The 7,837-nt window shown below is 42.7% G+C and overlaps 1 long non-coding RNA gene across 1 annotated transcript; it reads right to left on the bottom strand.

Annotated features, from left to right (window-relative positions):
• Positions 1–1,596: 1,596 nt before the first annotated feature.
• On the bottom strand, positions 1,597–2,933 carry LOC140002555 (uncharacterized). Its single transcript, XR_011809383.1, has 2 exons — positions 2,724–2,933; positions 1,597–2,634 (listed from the first exon to the last, which is right to left on the bottom strand). It is a non-coding gene; the product is annotated as an uncharacterized lncRNA (long non-coding RNA).
• Positions 2,934–7,837: the final 4,904 nt, after the last annotated feature.

The following is a 7,837-nucleotide window of genomic DNA, read 5'->3' as shown; positions in this document are numbered from 1 at the left end:
CTGCCCTACACAAAAAAAAAAAAAAAGCCTTTGAAGTCCACACACACATTTATAATAAATTAGACTTTGCAAATATCATCTTATGGCAGAAGAGTGCGGCTGTAAAAGAAAGGAAGGGCTCGAGCACCAACATCTCTCTCCAACACTACCTTCATTAACACAGAAAACTTCAGCATGTACATATTGCTCCAAAAAAAATCACATCCTTTTCACATACAGATATGTAGTAAGAATAAAAATGTATATTCTAATTCACTTCTATTTGCACCCAAAATAGTCTCACCAAAAAGAATTCATAACAAAACTACAGAATACTGGAATCCAGCAGCACAGCACTACTACTCCTTGTCATTTACAATCGGGTTAAAATAAAGATCTGAACTAGGAGGTGCTGTGCAACCAGCTGTACCACCGTGTTTAGTGGCCTGGTAGAGATCTTGCTATATTAAGAAATTTCTATTATTTTATGTCAAATGTCAAAGCTAAAATAATACAAAATGCTTTTAAAATCTTTATTCTCCCTTAAGTTGCATAATAAAGTAGCAAGTGATAACAAAAGAGATAAATAAAAGAATAGCCTTAAGAATTACATGTTAAATTCCAAGCAAAGAAAAACCATATTCAAATACGACTTAACAAATAAATGTTTACTCCTTATACTGAATTTTCAGGTTCATTAGTAACCGAGATTTAGGAAATTAAGAGAGGTATTTTTAAACCATACTGTTGTCTGATTTGTTACTTTTCTCTTACGCTGTAAAAGAAATCATTGCCAGAAAAACCTTTCAAGATGAAAAAAAATCTTCACAGAATGTAATTCATAACAAAATTAAAGGGATTTGGAAACTCAATTTGGTTTAGAGCGAAAAAGTTCATAAGGATTTTCAATGAGAGAAAGGAATAATCACACAAACAGAGACCTCCAGGTTGTTTTCTTTATAGAACTTCTGATCTTATTTTGAATTCACACTGATATATGGGAATCTGATTTAACATATTAGGCCAGGAAAGAAACTTGTAATAAAGATTGCATCTCTTTTTATACACTTTTATGCTATCTTAATTTGCTGTCTTCCAGACAGATACTATTTGACAACCTGCTGGACTCTACCTGTATCTGTTCATAAATAACATCTCTTACTGATCTATTCTTTAACTTGCTGTAAAGGTATAGGAAAAAACATCATTTTAATACCTTACGGAGTTTAATAGTCCTACAACTCTTTCAGTGTGAAAATATCTCACTCTACCACTGCCAGCTAAGCTTTAAAATTTAATTTTATTTTTTTAATTTCAAATTTTTATTCCCTCCTAAGAAGTATTTACTTGCAACACACCTGGTGCAAAACAAAACTACATCCCAACAGGTGTGAGAAACAGCAGCTGAGCCGAGTGAGATGCTCATGACATCTTCGCTCCCAGCATAGTGCTTAACAAGAAACTAAGTCAGCAAGCAAAGAAAGCCTCACAACTACAGGAGCAGACAAGAGGTCACACAGAACTCAAGCAAGCTGATGTGTAATTAGATTTTTTTGCATATTAGCGGGTTGTGAATACCCAAGTCCATGACCCCAGCACAAAGCACGCTGATCTGGTTTCAGAGCTCCTGTCTGGGGCCCCCACCCTTACAGCCACAGCAGCATCTCTGTGTAGGCTCAAGAACTGTGCCCACTGCCATTAACAACTCACTTCTGAACCAAGCACAGCTGACAATAAGGACTGCAGTTGACTATTCCCTGCACACGGTAGGAAGATGAAGCAGCTTGTAAGATGCCAGTGAATAATGGTGCAATGAAACAGTTGGGAAGAAAAAAGGAACACAGGAACCAAACACAATGGAGTCGGAGATTATTCAGTCCCTACAAGCGGTGGTCTTCAGAGGACACCAGTTACCCATACCAAGGTTCAAGGATACGAACTGAAACACCAGCCATGGCACATTGTTATGGAGCAGACCCACCTCTGGGAAGGGCCGTTTAGAAGGCAGATGAGGCTGATGCACAACGTCCCAGAGGACACAGTGCCAGCATTAGCAACCACCTCTGTGGAGTTAATACCTCCCCACTGGCATTGGGCTGAGGGGTCGAGCACCTCCCACCCCACAAGGCATTCTGTAACAGTTCTCCATTTTTATTTTTTTATTTTTTTTTAAAGTTGGTAGATAAGTACCCTACTTAGAGCCTTTATCACGCTACCAGTGATTGTTACGGTTCAGTGAAGCAGCTCTATGCACGCTTAAGATCTTATTGACTGAAATATATATTTTATCTCCCTGAAGTGCTCTGCTGAGTCCATACACGGCCTGCTCGAGTCATGGCTCTTTTTGGAAGAGACACACATCTGGATCAGCATACAAGCTGCACCTCACAAACTTAATTAACTGAGTCAAACCAACATTGCTTTGAAAGGGGGAAAAAAACACCAAGCCTCAGTTCCCTCCACGAGGTCTCGCAGTTGTTGATTAGCCAGTTCATGTTTGTAGATTGATGAATCTGAATTAACAAAATTATTAATTTGAATTAATGAAAGGCCTGCTGATAAAAATAGGCAGCACGATCTTGATTACGAGGATGAGTACCAGCAGCAGCTCAAGGTGCAGAGATGGGTGGTGGCCTCAGCGCCACAGGCTCAGGTCTGCCAGGGTGGAAAACGAAGAGCTGAAACCAAGTGACCTCCTGCACTATGATTTTGGGGTGCAATTATGACCCCTTTGCTTTGCTTACCTCTGGACACGGGACTCCCTGCTGCTCCAGCGTGCCTGTTACTCTCAGCGTGTCACTGGCTGCAGGATTTGAGCATGGCACTTGGTGAAATAAGGCTCTGCTGGGAAGCACTGCTACGTGGTTATCGTAAGTCACACTTACAAAACCACTGATGTGAATTTAATCAGCATAGATAATGTTCCTATATCCTCCTGGGAACATGCAGCATATAGATTCTGGAAAAGCAATAGTTACATTTTTCATTTCTGTTCATTTTAGCTAAAAATATTCAAACTCTGTTGCAGCATAACTTCCAGAGCAAGCTTCAATCGCTTATAAAGACAGAGCACCCATTAGGCTTACTCAATAACTCTCCTGTTTTGCGCTGGTAATGATCTAACAACATTTAGTTGATCAGATAAAACTACTGAACAGAATTTTTTCCTTGTGGATCTGCTTTTCTTTTAGAAATGCAGCTCTCGTGAGCACTATTGATTACTAATTACCTATGCAACCTATAGAGATAAACCTGAGGAGAGGAAACTACAAGATTAACTCCAAGTGCTCTTTTGCACATAAATGAATTTGAAGGCAAGTGAGAATAAAGCTAGGATTTTAAAAGGTCAAGCCTGGAGAGATTGTTGATTTTTGGACAGCCACCACAACCTTCTGCTCAGCCGGGCTGTGGAAGAAGGCTACCTCGGCACTTTCTGAGGAAGTTGAATAAAGTTCACTACCTTTTCTAAAGAGCAAAAGGATGCAGGAGTTTGCTGAAGCTTGCTGCTCTTTATACTTTATTATTGACTTCCTGACATCAAATGGTAGGCTCGTAGCTAGTGTCAACGCTCATTTTTCTTGCATTCAAATGTCTTCTGCCTTTTTTATTTTGTCAAATTAGAGCTAACTTGTTCTTTCTCCCCCTCTCAAAAATACCCCCAACAGCACCCTGCTATAAGGCTCCATTACTAAATTTAGGTTTGTGCCCACCTGGAAGGCAGTTTTACAAAGAAAAGACGGGGCTGTTTTGCATGCAGTCAAATCTCCAGGCTCCTTTCCCACGTCACAGAGGAGGAATAGCGTACCAGCTCAGAAACACCCCACCAGGCCTTATATTCTGGAGGTTTTAATAGTTTCAGCGGGAACCACAGAAAAATGTTGTACAGCCCTCACCTTTTCAAGCCCTCTGAACGATCACGCTCCAATGCTACTTGCCTTCTCCAGAGGCTACAAACAGGAAACATCTCCTCTTTCAAGATGTTTAAACTTTAAGGCAGGGATTTCCAGAGAGTTTTATGGAGCATTAATCACACAACTTCCACTCTATTTAAGCAGAGTTAAAGAGCCAACCCTCCCCTGACTCCGGCCAAGCAGTCGAGGTGATTATTACACTCCATGAACTCTTCTCGGTTTGCAGCAGCTCCCCTTTCTCAAGTGTGTTCAATTATAACTCTTACTTTCCAAATGTTTGCATCTTGTGAGCTTTCTGCCTCACCACCCTGTAAGGAGCTCATGGCTCTGGTGGGTAGGACCAGCTCACACAAGCTCACTCCAGCTTTGCCTGTTGATGGCTGGGTCCAGAATTGCCTCCCAGCGGTGAGATGACATCCAGCTCACAAGGAGCCACTGCAGTTTTTCCTCACATCCACGGTCCCTGAATGGCTGCAGCTCAACCCCAAACAGATCAGCAGGTGCTGGGAGCATTTCTGCTGCTCCTGCACCTACCCCAGCTGAACAACCTACGCTTAGGAGCATCGCTTTATCCAAGAGCTGGCCAAGCTGTTGGCTCTGCACAGATGGGTCACCACCTCTGAGAAGAGACCTCCCCAAAGTCAAGGAGGAGCTGGGTAGCAGAGCCAGAACTGGCGGAGAGGCCCCTTCATATGCCTTCAAATAGCTTAGGTTAATCATTTTCCTTCATTCAGGATGGACTCTCAAAATACCAGAGGCTTACCAGCTACAAACACCAGTGCAAGAGCCTACCCCGACATGGTAACAGCAGTCCCATGCAGTGGCTGCCCAGGCAAGGAGGCACATTTAATTTTTATACCCCATCTGCAGCTTGCATGCCTTGTCATCTCTTACTTAGCACTTACATCAGAGCCACGTAGCGCAGGAGCTGCCCACCTCGCAGCATGACGAAGCTCTAATTGGGATATTTTTTGATCATCTCCTTGAGGAAAGGAAGAAATGCTGGAAGCCTTCAGTCATACCCCTCAATCTCTGGCAGGAGCAACAGGAGCACACCAAAGCTATGAAAATTAGTATTAAACAAGCGTTTATGGGCATGATTTAGTTCCAAGTCCCTGCTGGATGCCAGCAGGGCACTACAGGCCTGAGGTGGCAATGCTACACCATAAAGAGAAAATGCAAGGAGAGGTTTTACACCTCTGGGACAGGAAGATTGAGCTCCAGCAAAAAGGGGACAACCCAGATCAAAAGATCAAATGCAGACCTCTGAGTGATGTCCTGGTGGAGCACCTCAGTATTTTTCCAAGAGACGGTCATCCCTGGTCACCCTTCGGCACTCCTTGGTCATCCTTCATTTCCCCATGTACACCAAGCAGTACGCTGTAATCATTCTAATGCAACTTCTACCAATATTTCTTTCCATTATTCAAATTTTTAGGGACCACAAACAGTATTAGAAAGGCTGAAAAAGGTGATCTTTGTCAGAGCCTATTGCAGTTTGCCCATCACAGTTACGCAGCTGGTGGCACAGAGGAAGCAGCAGTCCATCATCGGGTAGGGAGGACCCAGGGCCCCCTGCATCTTTCCACCCCTTCTCTTGACAAGAGAACGGTAAAGCTGCTCCCTTCATACCTCCTTCTGCTCCCACCTCATTTGAAGCCTCCCCCACCTGACCTCGCAGCTACTTCTTGAAATTACTTTCCTTCCCAAGCCTGCATTGTCTCTACCTGGAACCAAAGGCTTTTAGGGAAGCTGGACATCTTCCCACATGCGGTCTGTTGTTACAGCACACGTAAATAGATTTTATGTAACCAAAACATTTGAACGAGTTGCTCCTCCTTGCAATCAAGGCATCATCCAGTAATGATCTTCCTAATATACTGCTGTTTCTAAACACTTACGAACAGCGTATGGATTTATCAGTAAAGCACACACAATAATGCAGCTTTCAAGAAATGGGGAAGGAGAGAAATTCAAAGCCAGGTTCCAATGTTTGTTGAAATAAGGGAAAATTTGAGTACCATGTAAAGTCCCACCAGAAATCAAGAGATAACATGGAATTGTGTGTTTTGTTTTGTTTTTAATCCATATACGTGCCAGCATGCCAGGGGCATCAGAGCCAAGTTTGACAGTAAATTATGAAATCCAGCAGGAATTATGGCTGTTTGAACAAAGTGCTTGATACTGTGGTTTTCCTGGAAGATCAGTAAACAGCATTTGAGTGAAGGTATAAACAACACGTTGATGTTACAGTGGGCGCATAAAAAAAAAAAACAACACACAAAAACCTAAGGCAAGAGAGAAGTGAGGAAAATACAGAAGAGTGCAGATGGGTAGAGCAGATGCAGTTGTTTTGGCACTGGACTCTGGCAGGCACGTCCCACCCTGGAGGTAATGCTGTGGCAGCTATAGGAAGATCAGGACTCACATCTGGCTGCTAAAACCCATGAGTTCCTGCCCTGTGGTGGGTGCAGAGGATGTCTTGTGTGGCTGCTACATCTCTGCACTGCCCAGTCCCTTTGCTCTGCAGCCTTTTAGTACAAACACCTTGCTATGGAAGTGCAGGAAACGTGCCTGCATGTGGACAGATGGATTTCATCGTGTGATTCAGCCCAGATTTGAAGGATGAGGTAAAGAGGACAATCTCTGAGGTCACGACTCAGATTTCACGTTTTAAGGGAATCAGAAATCCCAGCAGGTTTTTGCTTTCAGGGGCTACAACCACAACACCAGAGCTACATGAATACAGCAAAGAGACACAAAACTTCCATCCCAAAGCTCCTGCTCATCCCTCCCTCAGTCAGGCATCACCCCTACTCATGGAGGTACAGTGGCTATGGGTTACCCCCAATAAATGCTAGGAATGCTATTAAAGCATCACATCTCCATCACACTGACCACTATCATTTAAAACCCTACAAAATCTAGGTTCATAATTTTCTTGTAGCGCTTGAGCAACTCTTCACAGATTTTCAAAACAGGAGGTTACAGCAGAGGACTTGTGCCCAGGTTCAGGGTTTCGGTGATGGGCTGGTATAAAGTCACACCAAGTAACAGCCCCCCAGCCAACACAGCTGTGGTGAGCTGGAGGCTTTCAGGTCTGAACAACTAATTACAGTGGAAAAACAGAAGGATTTTCAGTTCTCTCATCATAGATCAAGTTCAAGAAACTCATTCATTGATAATGTTTTCTCATCATATTAATTAATATCTGATTGAATTCCCTAATATTACAGTATTGTTAACATATTACAAAAAGAGGTATAATTGTGTAGGCTCCTTCCCATCGGGCAGGAAAGTAATTATCCCTTATCTTTCAACACAGCCAAACCCAGTAAATACAATTACAAAAATTTATGTTCACTGGAGTGTAAAAAAATAAGTCATAAAATTAATATTGTATTTATCCTCTTCCCTTTAGTAGTTATTAAAATGCACCAGTGATTTCTCGACTATGCCTTTTTATGGCTATTTTTTGATTGACTTAATTTTTGCTTTGCTTTCCTTCTTGTTTACAGAGTTTTTCACACCCTCAGAATTACACGTTATTCCAGACATAACAGACTGCTTTCTGTTCTCCTCGATAACAAAAGCAGCTTGAATCAGTTGCTGAAAAATTATTTGCTGCTAAAGAAGGTGGGAAAAGCTCGAACTTCCTTGCAGTTATTTTACATTATTCTCACTCCTCTCACTCCCAGCCCCCTAAAATCAGTCTTATATTAGATAGAAAACCAATGATTACTTCCCAGTCCCTCGCCATAAATCTTTGCGTTATAGATACTTCTCATACTCGTGTTGTCTTTTAGCAGGCTGACATTTGCTGTCCTGCCTATTTTTGCACAGAGGCCTCTGCACAGCCTCAGCCAGCCTTGCCAACAGCCCCCAGAGTGCCCCCCGCCCTGCTCCAGTGTGCTAACGAAGGGGCTCCTCGGCCACTCAAAGCCCCC

Source organism: Anas platyrhynchos, chromosome 5, assembly GCF_047663525.1.
Source record: "Anas platyrhynchos isolate ZD024472 breed Pekin duck chromosome 5, IASCAAS_PekinDuck_T2T, whole genome shotgun sequence".
In the NCBI taxonomy this organism is placed as follows: domain Eukaryota; kingdom Metazoa; phylum Chordata; class Aves; order Anseriformes; family Anatidae; genus Anas; species Anas platyrhynchos.
The sequence above is the reverse complement of the archived record's forward strand: the minus strand, read 5'-3'. Positions and strand labels throughout refer to the sequence as shown.